This window comes from Falco cherrug, chromosome 6 (genome assembly GCF_023634085.1).
Source record: "Falco cherrug isolate bFalChe1 chromosome 6, bFalChe1.pri, whole genome shotgun sequence".
Taxonomy (NCBI): Eukaryota; Metazoa; Chordata; class Aves; order Falconiformes; family Falconidae; genus Falco; species Falco cherrug.
In genome coordinates this window covers 85,168,555-85,189,170 of record NC_073702.1, presented here as the reverse complement: position 1 = coordinate 85,189,170, position 20,616 = coordinate 85,168,555, and the positions used below count along the sequence as shown (strand labels likewise).

The window sequence follows — 20,616 nt, the reverse complement described above, 5'->3', positions numbered from 1 at the left end:
GTAACTCTGTCATATTAAAGGCAATTTCCTAAACAGAATGGCTTTATTCTTAAAGAATATAGACTGTAATTGTTTGCTGCAAACATTTACTAGTGCCTTATTCATACAAGCTTTTGTTTAACTGTTCCTCACATGAAGTCCTGCTAAAGATCTTGTATCTAGTACAGAGGCATACAACGAACTTCCAGTGTAAGAAGACTACATACTGTAATGTTTACAGGTTAGTACCTAAAACTAGAGTCACAAAAAGACAAAAAATGAATGCGAGATGTTGGTCCAAACCACAAGCATGTCTACACTTGAGCATTTTTATCCAAGCCCAGTTCTAGAACCAAATTTCACAAATCACTCACGTCTTCATTATCAACTAATGTACAACACGATGGCATGACAGAGTAATTCAAAGGTGTAAAAATAAATAAAATTTGGATTCCCCCAACACCTGGCTGACATCAAAAGCATAACCACAGAAATTCCTGTAAGCACAGGGTGAAGTCCAAAACTCACCCAGCAGCTACTTTACAAATCTTGCATATTAAGTCTCAAGTTGCTTTGGGCCAGCTACCCCTTAGTTCTGCCTGAAGCATCAACTAATATCCACAACTACTCTCACCTTGCCTTGGAAGACCAAAAAAGTATGTTTTATGTGCCACTGCACAACAGCCATAGCTGTACCTTGACAGGAACAAGTTTCTGTCTTTTTTTGTTGTTTTTTTTTTTTTCCTGAGAAAAGCAAACAAACAAACCAAAAATAATAAAAAAGCAAAAACAAACAAAAAAACCCCAAAACCAAACCCCCACATCTTTGAATAGAGTTTGAGACTATGCTGTACAAAGTTCTACACCATACAGGAACACAGGGCTAGTATGAAATCCAGGCTCTGTGGGTGATTCAGAGGAGAGAGAAACGGTAAAAAAGCCTCACAATGCTTTTAAGGTTTAAGACGTACCCATTATATGCTACTAGCTACCTAAATTCTACTACTATGTTGAGTTTTCATGCATAGAAATAACTAAGCTCTGTGTGAATGTTACCTGCCACTTAACCCTAACCTAAGGAGAAATCCAGACAAAGAATTTAGAGGGTTTTTGTGACTCTAGTGTGTACTTACTGAAAATAGCGCAGACTTTCTCATCAAGATGGTAAAGACATCAGTTGGCTATTCCAGTTCTTCAAACTGAAGTCCTTTACAAATATCCCCATCTTGAGTATCATGCACTTGACTCCTGAGAATAGCCTTATAGAGTGCTAAGTTATCTTAAAACCATTTTGGACTTCAAAATTAACTCTTCATTTTGATACAGAAATACTGACTACATGTATAGTATGTTTCCAGATAGTAATTTCTGGCACTGTGTTTTCTTCCACTCTTATCCTTTCTCTCCATATATATTCATGGTTATTGGTTTTTTTAATCACAATCCACGTAAAAACCAGAATGAATCCTTGGTATATTTAAAATTCACAATGATACCTCCTGAGTTGAAGGCACCAGTAAACATATGCCACTTTTAACACTGCAGTGTATAAGTAGCTCAACTGATACTGTGGAGTGTTTGCTTTTCTTATCTGTAGTTTTTCACTGTAATTACTGCTGGATGTTATTTATGAATTTCTCAGTGTTGAATCAGGTTGCTCTTGCATCATCACTTTGCACAAATGCCTTAGAAGCTTGCCGAACTAGCATGTAAAAGAGACCTCGTTCAAAATAGTTTAGACAAGAAAAGAACTCATGTGCTTTACACTCTCTGAATGCTGAAGTCAGTAGATAAAACTCCAGTCTTATAATGCAGTGGAGCTTTCTATTGTACCTCCTGTTTGGATTAGCCCTGTGTGGGCTTCAAAGAAAGAGTCTGTGAGAATGGTGTTTGAATTATCTTAAGATCAGGAATTTACAGAGAATATGAATGAAGAGTCCGGATGTATTGAGTGGTTCAACACAGTAATATAAAATTGGGTTTTCATGAAAATAACATTTCTATTCCATATCCATATGCTACTACTGCATTAACACACTAACATTAGCTAAAATTCAAAATAGACTTAGAACCAAAGTCAAGCTACTGCAGCCTATTTCTGAAAACCTTGTTAAAAGTAGACTTTAAGAGCGTAGTTCAATTATGGCTGCAAATTATTCTGCTACAGTCAATGGAGTCAGCTTTATTTTCTTGACAACAAATTCGACAGTGCAATTTTACAGGAAGACTCAATAAATCTTTTTAATCCTGTAAAACGAACATGATAATTTTCCCTTTACGAACAGAAATAAGGTTGATGGCTGATTCGGGCTACAGAATAGAACAAGATATAATAAAATGGCCCACCACTATTGCATTCCAGTGGATTATTTTTGCTCCTTTATGTTGCATGGCCACACACACAAATACTACATATTATATGTTTTGCCACGGTGTTGCATGAACATATAGTGGGCATTGCATCTCACATAGTAATATCCATCCCTCCCGCAACATCATAAAATGAAACAAAGGTAGAGAGGAGGAGGCAAAAATAGCCGCAGAGGAAAACCAGCTTGAATCAGACTGAGTTAATGGACTGGGTGCTGGCCTAAAAGCTCTGGGCTGTGTTCTCATTCTGCCTTTCCCTCCAAAAATCCAAACAATTTCTTAAGCATCCACTTTGCTTTTCTTCATATGAGTCAAATCCCATGATTGTTTTCAGAATGAGGAGAGAACTTGTAACAATTACAAGTTTATGCTTAATAAAAAAGAAATTGGCATGAATAAGAGCCCATCAATTTCTGTGTAGCAGATACTGAGAAGTAACACAGTATGTGAAATGGGACTCTTCCTTGCACATTTCAAGTGTCTAGTGCTACATAAGGAAGGATTTACAACATAGCACATGCCTGCAAATTTCACATCATATGCAGCATTTGCATATATTCTCTCGATATTCAAATATCCTCAAGTCAGACAGATACCATTCTGAACTAAATAAACTGGTGAAAAGTAAGCACAAGTATCAAGCAATCAAATTTGAAAAGTTATCCATGTTGAAATGAAAAAAAAAAATCCACTCAAAAGTGCTAACTATGTGAAGTTCATAAATGACTTAGAATCTGGAATTATTTTCAAGTGTAACGTTGAGGGACTTAATGGGGAAGGAATCTTCATGTTAAAGGTATGCACCCATTTTTGTAACATGCAAGACAGCATATAACACATAAAATGAGAAGCTCTTCAAAAGGGAAGTGTGTGGAACAACATTTTATTGACCGACTTGCTAACAAATGTTTGCAAGTGGATATGCTCAGTATTCAATTATTCCACTTTATTCCTTATTTGTATTTCTCCAAATGACACTGTACCTGTATTCAGTGTTTTTCTTGAAACTTGACAGAAAAACAGGATGCTTCTGGAAGTGACAGCTGTTTCTTTCAAAAGGTCAAACAGCTGTTCTCCTAATCTGACTTGTCCCCTCACTTCTGCCTCCTGCTTCTTCATCAGCCCCCTCCAGGTTTTCACTTGCTGTTGCCTGAGGAGCAAAGAAAATAAAGTATTTTTAGTTACCTGCTGCTTTTGAAGACTGAGGGCTTCTCAACACACTTTTGCCCTTTGAGAGATCCCTCACCTAATGCAATACTAGAAAAAAAAGTATAAATGAGGTCAAACACATAATTCCAGGTGTCTCACATAATTCTTCACTTGGAGAGATATATGCAAAATCTGGAAGAAAACAAGACTTGGGCGGGCGGGAGGGAGGCACAATCGACCAACTTTTAATCAGGTAGAGAGGTTCTTTTGGTGATATGAATACTTCTTTTGGCGGCCTCACTTTATTCAAGTGTAAACCATTCTTTATCATACAACCAGATTTGTAATGACAGAAATGCGTGCCTAATGCCCCATGTGTCTAGCAACTGAATTAATTTCTTCACTTTGAGGGTAGAAAAGGCAGGTAAAAATGGGAAATACACTGTCTCCTCTTTTCAAGGAATAGCCCAGGTTGCTACTAGAGATAGAGCTGTATCTAAAGAAAGCAAAGGTCTTACTCATCCAACTTCTATTAATTCTCAAAAGTGGTGCATACCTGTGGGAACTTGGGGATCACAGCTTAGAACCAACTTATTTGTGGCAAACTTATGCTTCTCAGGAGAGCTCCTTTTCCTCGTCCTCAATATACTCAAGACAGCTGTGCCATCTGCTTTTAACAATCTTCAGGCTCTTCAAAGACATTTCCAAACTAGGTAAGAACTTTCCCTGTGAAAGGAAAAATGAATAGCAGATCAGTGAGGAACCCAAAGAACCTAGTACAAATATTAAAACGCGTAAGAAATCAGCATCAAACCCAGAATGCGTTCTTACTTTTGCCAATGAAAAAATGAAGTTGAAATTTATGAACCAAAATGCTGTTATGTTTGTGGACAGTCCCCACATCTAAACTGCTGCTCTTAATATGACAGAGATGCAGTGAAGAATCTGTGAACCACTAGCTTTGGTATGTTGTACAAAGGTTTCAGCATTCAAAGTCTTATATCCATCTATGGATGTATACAGCTCAAAAGGCTGGCCAAAAAAATGGGGTTCTGTGAGCATTTATACAGACCCCATTGCCAAATAATCATTTAAAAAAGTCACTTCTTACAGCATTTGTTTCTTCAGATGTCACCACAGAGATCTTAGTGAGCAAGTCTGGAGACAGACAGAAAAGCGACATCTGTGGCAGCAAGCGAGCCAACTAAAATAAACTGTAAACCCATTTTCCAAGTACCAGCTGATACAATAAAAGAATTCAAATGGCCCCATATCCATCTCAGATTCCAAGTGGCCTTGTATCAGATTCCAAATACAGAGCTGATGTTCCACACACATGTACATGCAGAGACACATCTTCAAAGGAAAAATGAGTATCTGTGCCAGAATAGCGTGGAACATCTCTAATACTTGCTCCACTGCTGTTCTACTCTTAAATGAGACTGAGGAAATAGTACAGCTCTTTCTGGAAAGGGCCACATATCCTTTACTAGAAAATAGGAACATGCACACACAGAGTCTCGAAATAAGGAACTACAAAAGCAAACTCCTGGCCACAGCACAGAAGTACATTATTAATGTAACATTTTCTGATAGCACATACCAAAGCCATCTCCTTTTCATTCCCATGTTACATGTGTGCCAAAACTCACTATTTAACAAAGGGCAATGTTTCTCTCTGAACTAAACATTCCAGAGAGGATTATAATTTAAAAAAAAAAAAAAAAAAAAAAAGCAGCAACCACTGCCCCAATTCTCTCTTCCCTTTCCTCACTCCCCTTTTTCTTTGGCAAATGTTTCCATTATCTCCCCCTCTGCCTCTTGTCTTTTTCTTTGTCAAGCTATGTCCAACATGCTGTTTCTGAATCCCTTGCGGCTTCATACACAGGGATGAATCCCTGCAACTTGCATTGTTGGTGCTGTAACACCCTACAAGGTTATCTCCACTAGCTTTACCCAAAGTGCTCAGAAGATGGAAGTACATGCACATGTTGTTCAAAGACACACAAATTACTACGTACGAAGACAAGGGCAGTCAGGGCAAAAGCAGAATACAGGCACTACTGGAAAAATACCTGGACGGGGAAAGGGGTTTAAATCATACTCCTCAATCCAGTATCGCCTTGGCACGTCTGAAACCTGTACCGGGCTCTAGAGCCCGATTTTGCAAACCTTGCACAACACAAGCCTCGCCTCCAGGTATTTTGTTCGCGATTGTTCTAGAGTTACATACCAGGTTAACCTGCCAAGCCAGGCAATAATGAGCAAGTCAAAACCACAGACAACTTCAAAGCCACAAGACCTCAACTCCACCCTCCAAGTGGCATTCGGCCACAGAGGGGATGTAATCTGGGTATTGTCATCTTGAGACAGTCAGATGGTCCAAGCTTACCATCATGTATAACACCACCACCTTCAAAAGAGTAAATGAAGAAAGAAGACCTCTCTGCAAACATATTTTAAATCTCTGAGTGTGACTTCGGCGCTGCATTGTATTTTCCTACACAACCTAAAAGTGGCAGGAGTCCTTTGTGAAGTTTGCAGAGTAAAAAGGATATGTACTATATAATTTTTACTACTATTACCTCTTCTGATGGAATAAAATATCAAGTAGAAAAATCTGTCTAAACTTATTTTGAAAACTGCATGGCCAGCTTATGCAGTAGCTAGATATGTGGCAAGGTGCAGTGTTACTCTCTAAGGAGAATACAATAAATATGCTTATATATTTTGTTCAATTCAAGCACTGCGTAGTCTCCAAGATCTACCATGAGAAGTATGGATAACTTCTCACTACCCTTCCTATTTCAGAACACCGTATTTATCACAGATGTGTACAATACAGCGGCATAGCTTAGGCCTGTTATATAGGTCAGTATCTGCAATGCACACCAGAACATAGTTTGCCACTGTAAAGGAGAGTGGCTGCAAACTCTATTTTGGATAATCCAATTTATATTTGAGGAAATCAGTGTGGTCATTTCTAGAACTATGAATATAAGGCAACTGCTGCATGCTTGTATATTTGATGAGTTTTATTATACTATATCCTTATATGATGCCTATGCAGTGTAAATGCTTTAATATAAGATACTGAATGGTTTTTTTTACACATTATTTTCTAAATGATGCTACATTTTACTGCATGTTTATCCATTTTTTGTGTTGGTACAAAGTGCAGGCAGGAAGACACATGATTTTAATAACTTACACAGCAGCTATTCCAATCCATAATAAAAACATGTTCTTACGTAAAGACTTCTAATTTGGCAAGAAATGTGCTTCCTTTAGACAATGGGCTTGGTTCACAGCAATATCTGTGTAATGAATGTTTACTTATTTTTTAAAAAAATCACTGAGTCTGTAAATGAGGCTATCGACTCCGCTGCAAACCACTATGTCAGTATGTTTTGATACCTTTGAAAATGTAACTCATCTACATTTACTAGGAAAACAGGTGACCTGTCCTGGTTCAAGTTGAAAAATAGTACTCTAACTGAAAACATCAAAACCTGAGCTGCTGTTGTTTGGTGCTGCAGGATGACAATGTAGCAGTGGTTTTTTTGTTTGGTTTTTTTTTTCCTTAATGCTTTCTCATGACCTTAATACAATGAGTTCATGTTATCTGATTGTGAACTGGGCCCACTGCTTACAGTGTTACTACACGTAACCAAAGTTCAATATAATCAACAAAATGGATCAGATTAATTCTTCAGAAAATAAGAAGAGGCCAACTTTGGTTTTGCTGAGGTTTTGGAGCAGCGGCTTGGTGCAGAGTGCTGCTGCTGTACCAGTGCATTTTAAAATGCAAGGAAATCACTGGCTGAAAGACTGCTAAGACAGCACCGTCAGTGGTAATATCTTACACTGCTGGAAACAAAGTTATCAATGATATAACACTAAATCAAGGAAGTAATCCAGTATTTAAAGCTATGTAAATATTTATTTTAATGCTGCAGCATCATAGCAACCATTTTTCACTGCTTTGATATCCAAGGATTCCTAGTACTACACAAATGTATTTCATCTGCATCATTTTTCAGTTTCAGTACTTTCAAAGCAAAGTAAGCCCTATTTCTTTGTACTGCACCGAAATAAAAGAATCTTGTTTCAGTACATAAAGCTTTTCTTACTCTTTCTGGTCTGTCTCCATCAGTGTTTCTATAAGCTCTGTATCATAGATACTAGCCTCTAGCTCCCAGTCTTCTGTGCATACACATACCTAAAGCATACCCAGCAACACAGACACCCTGGTGCCTCTAACTAAGGCTCTGTGAAGTCTGAGCAGTGGTAGCACCGAGTGACTGTGAACATCTAGTGAACTTCACAGCTATTTGAACACAGGTCTTCTGTATCCCTGTTTTAGGCTTCAGACGCAATAAGCTTAAATCCCGCTCTCGGACACATCAGTCTCCATGGCTCAGGATGGATACATCCTGAATGTTGTCACAGTTTAACCCCAGCCAGCAACTAAGCACCACACAGCCACTTGCTCACTCCCCCGGGTAGCATGGGGGACCAAATCAGAAGAGTAAAAGTGAGAAAATTCGTGGGATGATATACAGTTTAGCAGAGAAAGCAAAAGTCGCATGCACAAGCAAAACAAAATAAGGAATTCGTTCATCCCTTCCCATCAGCAGGCAGGTGTTCAGCCACCTCCAGGAAAGCAGGGCTCCATCATGCTTAACAGTTACTTGGGAAGACAAACGCTGTAGCTCCCTACAGCCCCCTGCCTCCTTCTTCCCTCCAGCTTTATATGCCGAGCACAGCATCACACAGTTTGGAATATCCCTTTGGTCAGCTGGGTTTAGCTGTCCCAGCTGCATCCCCTCTCCCAGCGTACTCACAGTGGGGTGGGAAGCCCAAAAGGCCTTGACTGTGTCAGCACTGCTCAGCGATAATGAAAACATCCCTGCATTAACAAAACTGTTTCCAGCACAAATCCAAAACACAGACCCATACTAGCTACCATAAAGAAAATCAACTCTATCCCAGCCAAAACCAGCACATGTTCACATTAAACAGACTCAGGCTACAAAGCAGTCTTGCTGACCACATCCATACACGAAACAGGGGCATGGTACAAGCTGGAACAGTACCTAGTAGCTTCCAGATTCTCTCTTAGCACAGTTGTCCTTCACATTGGCCCACCACAACTAGCACTCTCACAGACAGTGCCCAGGTGCAGCATTATGGGGCAAGATCTCTACCATCTGGCCACAGCTACCCTGTAGAAAAAGAGGAAAAGGACAAGTTAGGCACTTGGATGTCAAGCATGCGGCATCACTTAGCTATATAGTTAAGGAAATGCTCCCAACTTTTTTCGTTGTTTAGATGCAACTATTCACACGCCTAAAATTGTCACACTCCAAATCTGAACCTTGCAGCAAGTTTTGGTGTCAGACAAAAGCACGATATTCTCTGAGCTACAGCTTGCCTGTGAACACTTGAACCCAGCAGGGAACTCCGTCCATCTCCTCATTTCACTTCTTCCCTGACTGAATAGGACCAATTGCTACTGGAAACACTGTCGTATTATTCAGACCAGAGAAAACAGTATTGACCAGAGCAGATCTTGTAATACTAGGGAAAAACCTAAAAGAAAAGACGACAAGAGAGCTTACCAGTGTCTCTCAAACTCTAGAAGAGCTAATTAAAAACTGTATAATCTGAGCTCTGCCAAAATCAAGGCTATAAAGCCTCACACAGCACTTTGAGTCCCAACCTTTTCCTTGGGTTGTAGGCAGGAGGCAAAGTAGAAACATGGAAGAAAAAAAAAAAGATTTTTATGTACAGGAATAAAATTGAAGCACCTGAAGCCTGACTAATCAGGTGACCTTCTACAATGGAGCACATCAATAGACAGGAAGAGGATGTCATCTACCTGGACTTCTGGTAAGGCCCTTGGTATGATCCTCCACAACATTCTTACCACTAAACTGGTGAGATATGGGTTTGATGGATGACTGATGGATATGGAGTTGCTGGATGATCATGTCCAAAGAGTTACAGTCCAAGTGCAAACCAGTAACAAGTAATATCACTCAAGGGTACGTACTGGGACCAGTACTAGTTAGTATCTTCATCAACAACATAGAGTGGGATCAAGTGCACTCTCAGCAAGTTTGCAGATGACAGCAAGCTGAGGGGTACAGGCGATTTGCTAAAGGGAAGGGAGGCCACACGCAGAGGGCCCTTGGCAGGCTTGAGGAGTGGGCCCATGCAAACCTCATGAAGTTCAACAAGGCCAAGCGCAAGGTACTGCACGTAGGCTGGGACAATGCCCAAGACCAAAGCAGACTGGAGGATGAAGGGATTGAGAGTAACCCTGCTGAGGAGGACTTGTGGATACTGGTGGATGAAAAATAGGGCATTAGCTGGCAATGTACTCTTGCAGCCCAGAGAGCTAATCATATCCTGGACTGCATTAAAAGAAAATTTTTATGATGAGGGTGGCAAGATACTGAACAGGTTGCCCAGAGAAGCTCTGAATGCCAAAAAGTGTTCACAGCCAGGTTGGACAGGATTTGAACAACCTGATCTAGCAAAAAACATCCCTGCCCATGGCAAGGGGTTTGGTCTAAATGATCTTTAAAGGTCTCATCCAAACCATTCCAGGATTCTGCGATTCCAAGATGCTGCAGCAAGTTACTTGAGCAGCTCAGCTTATCAGCTGATACCAATAAAGGAGACATTCACACAGCTTAAAGTCTTCTGATTTATTTCTTGGACACTACACAATTCATTTGAAAGTAGCTGCTTCTGTAACACAGCAGTGATACAGTTTCTATGTTAACAAGTAATTATTCTTGTACAGAATAATTCCTAACCTACAAAAACATGTATGCCTAAACTGACTTGTGACACAGGCAAGAAACACCAACTGTAAAAACATACAGAATATTTTCGTACTTGGACATTTGTACAGAATGATTTAAGAGGAAGAGCAGTTTCTTCTCCCTTCATGTCTATTACCAAATAGAGAGGCCTGTTGGCCTGTTCCACCTTGGGGGTGGGGTGGGGGTGGGGGTGTCTCTTTCTTCCCTCTCTCATGCTTCCAGTTCCAATGCCCCACGCTGGTTGTTCTCCTCAGCCCCCAAGTAGTTTGCTCTGGATATAGCCGTAAATGAAAGCACAGCCTGAGTTAACGTATGCAGTGGTACACTATATGGCCCAGAATTTTATGTGCTCTTCAAACACAACATAAAGTAAGGTTTCCAACCTCCCACCAGATCTGAATTGCAGCACAGACTCTGAAAACTTAATGTACAAAAAGGAAAAGATCTGTAACATACGATAGCCCAGGTCCCCTCGCATGTCCCAAGAAGCGAGTTGCAGAACTAACAATGGCACTAACAAATCTAAAACCCCTGATGCTTAGGAGGGGAAAACCTTTTCCAGAAGGTGATGCTGTTGTGGATGACGCAGTCTACCACGAAGGACAGAAAGGACATAGGCAGAATGATACTGGCTGTGGAAACGGGTGTTGTGTAACAGCCTAGCCTGCTTTCCACCAAAGTGCAGGATACAGAGACTATGGAAAAAACCTGAAATGGGGTCTGAAGAAAACAGAACCCAGGCTATGGAAAAAAAAAAATAAATTAAATGGGGACAGAAAAAAACAGGATCCTGTAAATAAATTTCAAAGTGTCCATAACTTATTATACTAATCTCCATTTCCAGTAGGCACCCTTTTAATTTGCAGAAGGCTGTAACTTCCAGTTGTCCTAACAAGAATGATCAATAACCAACACTTACCCAGATCACTGTGACCTGTGCAAATTCAAATTAACATCTGAGTTTGAATCTGGGAAAGCAGGCACTAGCCTGGATTTCTGATTTCCCAGGAGACTGCCACCGACACTGGGATTTTCTGCTGCAGTGACTGCTCTCACATGCTCTTAAAACTACAGGAGTTCTAAACAGAAGAGCACAAATTGCCCTCCGATTTCCATCTCAAAAAACTCTAACCAAGTCTACTGCTAAGTTCATTTGCCTTATGGAGAGAGACTAGTGTTCCCTGTAGTTTGAAAATGAGAACACTAAGCAGCAGATAACATTTAAACAGAAAAGGTAAAGACTGGCAGGAGATGAAAGAAAGCAGAAACTCCCAAGATAACAACTGCTCTCAGTAGCATGTCCTTTTATAAAAGCTGGTTTATGTTTTGCCAGAAAGGCAGCTTTTGAAAACTGTACAGATCACGAAGTAAGCAATAGCTGGCCAGACTGTGACACACAGTTTCATATACAACACCTGAACAGATTTCTTCAGTAAATGCAACAGGAGTGATGGGTCCAGAACAAGGAGAAAGAACCAGTTCCCCACGCAGAGAAGCTTTACCTTAATTCCAAAGCTATTACGTCCCCATTTTATTCCAACAGTGTCAGAGCACCTCACTTTCACATTTCTCATGTTTTTTTGCAGAACGATTATTCTACTTTATTGTAATTTTAGTCCCCATTTTCATGGAAAATAAAGTACACAATATCAAAAATCTGCATCTAAGAACCAGGAACTCAGTATTCTTTTCACATACACAGCTTCATAACAATCCTATGAAGCAGGACACAAAATCTTAGTCCTGTTTACAGACAATGAGCAACTTTAATTGCTTACTGTACACTGTATCACAAAGAAAGTAGTTCACAAAATACACAAAATTTAAATCCAGCTGGTGACATCTATTTCCATCTTGTATTTCCTTTCCAAATACACATTCTCTCTGGAGATATGCATGGAAGTGTTCAGATCCATTCCATAAGACGACCCAAAAAAATTTCAATCCCAGCAGCTGAAAACAGCTGCAGTGTCCCAGTACAGTGCAGACCACTACCACTGGACTGATCTACTGAGCAGAAACAGATTTTATCCCATTCCCCATCTCCGATAGCATCCAACAGGGTTTGTGCTTCAGTGGAATGAGATTATACTGGTGACATGGGTGGATCACCTCTCCACTCAGAATCATATGTAATAGGATATAATGAAAAACTGCTCTTTACTAGACTGCCTAGTCCTTTAACAGGCCACATCTCAAGGGTTAACAGATGATGCTTCCTTATAATACTGTTTTTAAAAGGGTACAATCTTTTTAGACCTGACCTCCGCCTCCAAAGTAGCATATACCTTTTGCCAATTAAAGTAGGACACTGATCGACAAAGGTATTGACATCTCCAACTCAGAATTCGGCAGTTTCTTCCAGAAGGAGAGCCCTTTGCTAACCTCCGATTAATTTTTCAGTACCAGTACTCATTTCTCACCGAGTGCTACATGTATTCAAGCAATACACTGCACTGAAAGAACCCTGCAAGTGACATCATATGTAACAGAGCAAGAGTAACAGCAGATCTGCTACAGTATGCTCTTGGACTTTGCTAACACCTTTGTCGTTAATAGTGTAAACAAAAAAGTGCCATTTTCTTGCACATACTGGTTTCCTAACAGTACACTCTTTAAAGTGGCTGAAAGGCGTAACACACTAACAACGTGCTGGGATAGTCTGTCCCTGATTACATGACTGCTGAACGGCATACACCTGTTCCCCAAGACAAAACCCTGGTCCACCTGGAGAACTCTGCTAAATGTAGTCCAGGTTTTTAAGCTGCTTCTTCAGACTGAAGTAATCGAGGTCAATGAAACTGTATTACAGACTTCAACAGGAGAGCCAGAAAACACTCAGAACAAGTGTTTGGCTCATTGCAGCAAATCTTCCAAATCACTTTACTCCTACAGTGTCACAACAGTACCTCTAATATGATACCTAGGAAGTTTGAAAGAGTGCAAAGAAATCATCAATACAGCAATAACCCACTTCGCAGGGTGCTCACATCTTAACTTTTTCCTCTGAACAAAGCACTATTTGGAGACAGAAGAGGGATAGCCCTCTTCAGCCCCTGTGTAGCCTCGATCGGCCTGCAGTTTAAAATGCTTTCAACATACATACGCTAGATAATGCAAAGATGAAACCACAAATCCCTGTTCAGTACCAAAGAGTCATGTTCCAGTCACTATCCTGTATCCTTTTTATGACTATAGCCACTATCAAACCAGTATGGCAGTAAGTCCTTAGATGGATTGTACTGCTGGCGTAATGTAATACTCCCAAAGGCTGTGTTCAGCCTGCAAACAGAATGTTAACACAACATCTCCAAGGGGTTTACGAGCTACCAGAAAGGCCATGTCTTCTGTACCAGAACCAGCTTAACGAGCTCATTTTATTGGCTTATAAATGCTTAGAACATCTCAGCTTATGTAGAACTGGCATAACAGTACAGTCCACGAATATCTGCAGGGCCATGCTTAAAAGTTACAGACCTGGTCATACAAATTCATTTCTAACCAGAAGTGCCATTTAAATCAATGAGATAATTCCAGGGAGCACCAAAGGACCAGCACATTGTTCTTGTTCATATTGAAACAGTATTTAGAGAGTTGCAAGTACTCAAAACTTGTGGGATGGCCTTTTCAAAATGGACAATGGTTATATTAGCAGCACAGTAAATACTTTACAGACAAGTAAAGCAGCAAAGTCTACACAGAGTGATTTTTCAGTCCAAGAATATATTCTTGAACCCCTTCAGTTTTACAAAAATGTCTTTTTGGTCTACAAGACACAAAACTGAAATGGGTAAGGCTGTGGGACCAGCTTAAGGAAGAAAAATTATACCGGCAATCAAAACAGCATTCCAAGCTGTGGCTACCACAATACCCTGTAAAATCTGGTCCTCAACTTTGTTTTGAAGTACCAAACTGTCAGCAGAATCAACTTTTAACAACATTGTTTTCTTGATTACCTGACTTGGAGGAAAAAGTCGTTCTAAATCAATACAATGTATTCAGCGGTGTCATGGGACCCCCAAAACAGCCAGATGCTCCAACCTGACCTCTTTATATCTGTACTTCAGTGCTTGCAAGGAAATGGTGCAAAAGAGTAAAAGCCCATACCCCATCACTGGTCTATACTCTGACCTAAGTCTGTACAGCAGAAGTCAGTTTTCATACTAAAAGGTGAAATTTATCTCTGCATCTTGCATTTTTTGCTGTTAAAATGCCTTCACAATGTTTTCTGTATATATTATAGAGGGAACTGCTTGACATGCATCCTTATTTGTAGTGACCTGATGAATGTCACTCACACAGGACAAGTGAAAAACCTGTATGTTATAGGGCAACGAACCCATTACACTTTAGTGAGAGAGCAATCCAAGAAAATAACTTGAATCCTAAGCTGCATCGTAAGTGCAAAGGGTATGGCAGACTAGGACAAACAGGAAAGTGGAAAAAATAATAAACTCAGAGGAGAAAGTTGAATCATTAATATTCCTAGCCCCAGTCTGACTGATCTCCCAGCAAGTTTTAGAAGGACAGAGATTCTTAAAACCCTCTTCTTGGTGAATTCCCATACTGGGAGTCTGATAGCAGAAACAGCAGCAAAGGACTAAATACTGCAAGATGAGGCCCCACAACCACAGAACAGTAACAGTAACATTGTGCTTAATGGACTGACAGCAGCAACTCCCACCCTGGCAATGCTGCTTTGGCAGCCTTCAGCAGTCACTTCCAGGTAGCTGCTCTGCCACTAAGTTTAAGTCTCAGCATGCTTGGAGTCCCAAGCCTTCTCCAAATTTCCTGAAAGCTCTTTAACTAAAATGCTTGATGGAATAAGCCAAGTAAGAAACAGGCTACAAAAGGCAATTACTTTTCCATTTTGACTACAACCATATCTGCAATACAACAGAAGATGAACTAGAGATATGAATTTTTTATAAGGATGAAGCATTCTGAAGACATTGGCTTATTTACCTTTCAGAGTCAAAAGAAAGGCTCAGAACAGCCACTGAAATGCATGCTTTACAGGAACATTTGTAAATGGCCTGTTTTTCCTTTGAACCTAAGGTAAAATATATCAGAATAATCGAAAAATAAAACATAACAAGGAAAAAATGTCAAAATTATGATCTTTAGTACTTGAAGTCCATATCGTCAGGGATGCACATTGCTGCCTTTGGCACACTGTGGCCAGAAACATCACATTAATAATAAATGCCAGGACTATAAAGTCAAACAAGATGGAACTTGTTCCATTGCCCTTTCTATAACGAAGAAACAGAAGAGTCAGTTCTCACAGGTTTTATTTATATACAGTGTAAAACTGCTTATTTGCAATTCCACCAAGTTTTGTTAGCCTGTTTTGCATTTGGTCAGGTGAATAACGTGGAAGTGTGGTTTACTATCATTATTGGCTTCTGGAATGTGTACAGAAATTGAACAGGAATGGTATTAATAGCAAAGAAACTAATGAGAGAACAAGGAGCTCCCATCTGGAAGTGAGAAGTATTAATATAACGATACTGCCCAAGCGATCCCTCTTAGTCTTCTCCCCACCTGACACTGTGCACCTGTTGTACACAAAAGTCTCCTTCAAAATAAAGCAGATTCTCTAACAAAGCCAAGACCTGAGGAAAGAAGTGCACAGATTAGGCCTGACACTGATTAATGTTTCCACAGGACCCATAAATGTTTACAAGCAGTAAATGAAATTCTCTGAAAGGACCAGAAAGGTTCCACTTGCCACGGTCAGGTATCACAGTGCTGTTCTGGATGGGCACTTAAAAATAACCACATATTGTGGCAAAGGACCCCACGAGAAGATGGCCAAAAGATTGTAGTGTAAAGTGGCCAAAGCCCTGTTTAGATCCATCTCCTCAGAGGCAGTGGCTGGAGGAAAAGTACAAGTCAGTATTGGCCCCCTCCAGAGGCAGAATCCTATCCTCCTGCATTGAAGGTACCTGGTAACATCGCCTGAAACAAGTAGTATACTCCACATAAACTTAATATCCCTCCGTTTGTCTCAATTTGTGACGTTTTTTCCTCAGAACTGCATATAGGCTTCCTGACTTTACAGGTATTGTCCCCATAAGTTGGCCAGTCTGACCTCGTGGCTAGTAGTTTATTACCAAAAGTAACCATTTTAACTGAGCTCTGAGGCCCAGCCAAAGATCTTGGGAGCACGAGTCAATCAAAACCAAGTCCCAGTTGCCCAAAATGCCTAGGCAATGTGCACAGTAACTCCAAGCCCCAGTGAGACTGTATACCCATCCTGCTAGATGAGGAATTGTTTGCTTTGAGGAGTAACATTTGAGAGATTGCCAAAGATCTGTACTGTCACAGCTCAAAGAAGCAACAGCTCATATCAGGAATTTGTAGGCTGGTTGCCACCACAGGAATACCCACTGACAAAAGTCTGAACAAATTCACAGCACATCCTTTAATGTATGTATCTGTGCCAGTTCTGGGCTACAGTAGGTCATAAGAAGCATGAGATCAGAACCCAAACAAAAATGACTACATCTCATGGTACCAGTCATTAGAGATCTGACTCTAATTAGACAGATGGAAGCAGAAAGCAAGCTTTTATTGCTTGTTTCCGCTCTCTCAAGAATACTTCAAGAAATCTCTTCTTTCAAATGCTTGTACACTGTGAAAAAGGAATTGGAAAACAGCACCACCAGAAAAAGAAACAAGTTTTGTTGTAGCAATAGTGCATGTAAGAATTACCGAGATGTCATGTCCAGCACAAACAGAGCAGTCTAGCATGATAAAGTACTCAGGTACTCCCAGGTGGCACAAAGATATTCTTACATACTTAGTCTTGCCTGAAACTACACGAAGGGGTTCACCTCATTTCAATCTCTCCTGATCTTCCCATAACAAGATGTGCCAATTTTCTGCCAGCTGTTCTAGACTTACACATAGCTAGTAAAGCTCTTTTCCTCAAATTTGCTGGTGTTCCCAGCAGGAGCAAACCTACAGCTAACCAGAATTACTTTGTACAAGCAGCATCATGGGTGATGAGTAAAAAAAGTACAAAACCCAATAAACTGATGAAGTACAAAGCATCTAATGCGTCAGGTAGCTTTTAACAGGTCTTTTTGCTTTGCTCCATGGGACAGAACGACTACCTCCTGCCTCGCCAGAGCTCCAATTGAAATCCCACAGGATCCACTTGTCACAGCACTCTCCAAACTATCACACTGCAACAAGGTCTGTTACCATCTCATCCAGCACACTCTTCATACAGTCCCTCTGCTGCCTTCTCCTTGTCTCGCCTCATCCAGGGCCCACTCTCTCTCTTCTCTCTGCTTCTTCCTTGGCTGCTCCCTCTTCGCTGGCTCTCAACCACTTAACAGAACCAGCCACAGCTGCACCTTATCTACATCGGCCAGCCCCCGCCCCTGAAGCCAGCCCACAGTTGTATATTATCAATGCTAATTAACCCAGCTTCATTCCACTACATCCACTAAGACACTTTTAGGTTCCTAACACATTCTTTTGACTGTCCTGCTCCAACATGTTTCCCCTCCCTGGAACAACACTGGGAAATTATGGGAAATCTGACATAAAGAAACCTGCCAATTTGGGAAGAATAACATTACGACTAAGCCTGGCACCATGTATTTTCATATTGCTTCATCGTACATGACATCCAACTTCAGCAAAGAAGTCGGCATTGTACAGTACTTTCCAGCTGCTAAGCAGCTCGACTGTCAGCGCGCTTCCACACCTGCTGTTAAGGGCCAGTATCACAAAGAACCAGTCCTCATAACTGCTCTCCCTCCAAGTTTGACACCTGTTAGCTCCAAAACCAAGGGAAGGTAGCACTAAGGCAGTGAAAACCTCCTTTGCTTTAAGATGTTTTCTGATCACATTTACCATGTTACAGAAAGCAGAATGTGCCTACAAAAGAAAAAAGGCTGGAAGGCAGTCCACGGGGCAGTCTTTTTTGCCTGTTTCCATTAATTGGTTTCAAACCCATTTAAAAAAACAACCAACCAACCAACCTCACTCTACAAAGAAGCCACTGTCACAAAATAATAGTCCAAAATAAAGGAATTATGACCCTGTTCTAAACAAAGGCGAATATCCAGGTCTCAGTTCCTCAACAAGTTCTCTATAAAACATTGTGCAACCCTTGGCAACTTTTAATTTGCATTACAGCCTGTCCTTGTACAGATTAAGGTTCTCCCTTACTTTCTGGTATATAACAATCAGTAAGGGCAACAGAGAATTAACCTGGAATCAGAGGCAGCAGAAGTAGCAGAAGACTTCAGAAGTAAAGCAGTGAGGCCAAATGAGAAAAAAAATGGGATTTTTCAATTTCCCACTACCGCATGGCAACCACATTCCTATCACAAGGTAAGCCTCCAGGAAGGTAACTTGTACTATTAAGAAAGCAACCACATGGGTATCTTTGCAGGAAACATAACCCATATTCACAACAGTTTACTCACTTTAGGTTTCATAGACATACCTGGTTCTCCTACACAATTTAAATTGCCAAACATTATGTACAGTCTTGGGGGTGGAGGATGAAACTGGAGGGAACACATAACCCTATTTTGCTTTCATTTGAAATGCCCCGGTTCCTGGACATCAGCAATACATCACTAATTATTCTGAAACATCCAGGAGTAAAGGTGATGTTGTTTCTGGACAATGACAGAAAGAATATCAAATCACTTGCAACATTACCAAGCTAGGACCAACAGCTACAGTTTTGGCACTGACCAGATCAGCACCGCTGGATCCCAGTACTGCCTCTGCCGAGCGCCACGTAAACTCTTACCTGGAGGTGCCCCTCAGACTTGCACGTGTTTTCAACGCTGCTGTTCTGCTCAGCCCACAACCACCTGGAACAGAGAAAATAACCACAAGCACCAAGCTGAATTTCAGCCACAGAGACCTAGGCTTATTCTTGTGCAGAGGTCAGTTACTGGTTTAAAAACGGAGCCCAATCCAGTTTTCTCACTTCTCAAATAAAAAGTGAGAAGCTGGTTCTACCCAGCTGAAAGCCAGGTGGCAAAATGAAGGAAGCAAACTCAGCAGCGCCAGCAGTTGACTTCGCTACAGAATTTAACATCAGAAGCCTGAGGGGTCCAGTTCAAGGGATTCAATATTTTTAGTTAAGACAATGCTAATTCCTTGCACAGATTTGTGCTAATTACTCATCAAAATCTGCAGTGTCCCTGATAAGTATCTTCCACCCTGAATGATCAACTCTACTACCACAAACATACTCAGAATATTAAACCCACGGGTTTAGGGGCAAGCAACCTCTCCTAGGACAGGCCTGACTGCTCACATCGGTGCAAATGAAGCGCAAAGCACCAACGCCCCAGCGGAGAATTAAGCAGCCGCAGCCCCTCAGCCGCCCGAGGGCAGCCAGCCGCCCTCCCCAGGTGCCTGCCCCGCCGCCCAGACAAGCGCCGCCCGAGGGGGCCCAGGCCTGCCCGGCCTGCTCCCCATTGCTGGGCACGGAGCGGGCCAGCCAGCCGGCCCCGCACCTCACCGCGCTCTGGAAGGTTCTACAGCCGCGGCAGGGGCGCCAAAATGGCGGCAGGAGGGTCGGTAGCTGTGTCCTTGCGCACGGGCGCTTTTTGGTCGCCGTCTCTGGGAGGGAGAGGGGTGTATGTGTTTTGTTTGGCTTCTCAGTTATTTCCTGTCAACAAATGCAGGTCTTCAGAAAAGTAGTTCTTAAACCAGAGGGAAAAATTGGCTGGTCTCACCCTTCTGCTGGCCCTTTCCTTCCCCTGGCAAGCTGCTGGAAAATGGCTCTTCTGCCAGAAATGTTGTGTGGAAAAGGAACGGTTCTCCTAGCATGGTTATTTGCCACACAGAAGAGTGGCCTGTGCAGTCCACTAGCCTAGGTTGCAGGCTTCACGGTAATGTAGCAATCTGTGTGGGGAAAGCATGGGATCTGAATCAGAAATTTAAAGAAAGGAGAAACCTAAATAAACCTGAGCTTCAAAATGGCAGTCGTGCTTTCTGCTTGATGTCCTGAGAATAAGGAAAATGGCCACTTGGCTCTTGCGCTGCCATCGGGTCCCAGCGAGGAACAGAGTGAGGCACTGTCGCTTTGCCTTTCATAGCAGGGTCTCTTGCAGTCTGGAGCAGCGTTCTGTCCTCTGTCCCCTTGGCGAGGGACAGCAGCAATGTCATTTCTCTGTGGGACAGGTTCCTTTGTTTCTGGAAAGCATATACTCGTATTTCATTTCTCTGGGAAAGAACAAAGGCAGTTTCTCCGCGGGGATTTAATTTTAGATCTCTCTTCAGTCCC

General features: G+C 41.4%; 2 long non-coding RNA genes across 2 annotated transcripts in view; both read right to left on the bottom strand.

The window, feature by feature from the left end:
- Positions 1 to 1,501: 1,501 nt before the first annotated feature.
- LOC129736305 (uncharacterized) lies at positions 1,502 to 8,700 on the bottom strand. Its single transcript, XR_008732674.1, has 3 exons — positions 8,598 to 8,700; positions 4,055 to 4,224; positions 1,502 to 3,499 (listed from the first exon to the last, which is right to left on the bottom strand). It is a non-coding gene; the product is annotated as an uncharacterized LOC129736305 (long non-coding RNA).
- Positions 8,701 to 8,946: 246 nt separating this feature from the next.
- Positions 8,947 to 20,616, bottom strand: part of LOC129736420 (uncharacterized) — a 28,049-nt gene continuing 16,379 nt past the window's right edge. The window contains exons 3-4 of the long non-coding RNA XR_008732996.1: positions 19,126 to 19,189; positions 8,947 to 9,093 (exon numbers count right to left, since the gene is read on the bottom strand). This is a non-coding gene — a long non-coding RNA (uncharacterized LOC129736420). The remainder of the gene's footprint in view (positions 9,094 to 19,125; positions 19,190 to 20,616) is intronic.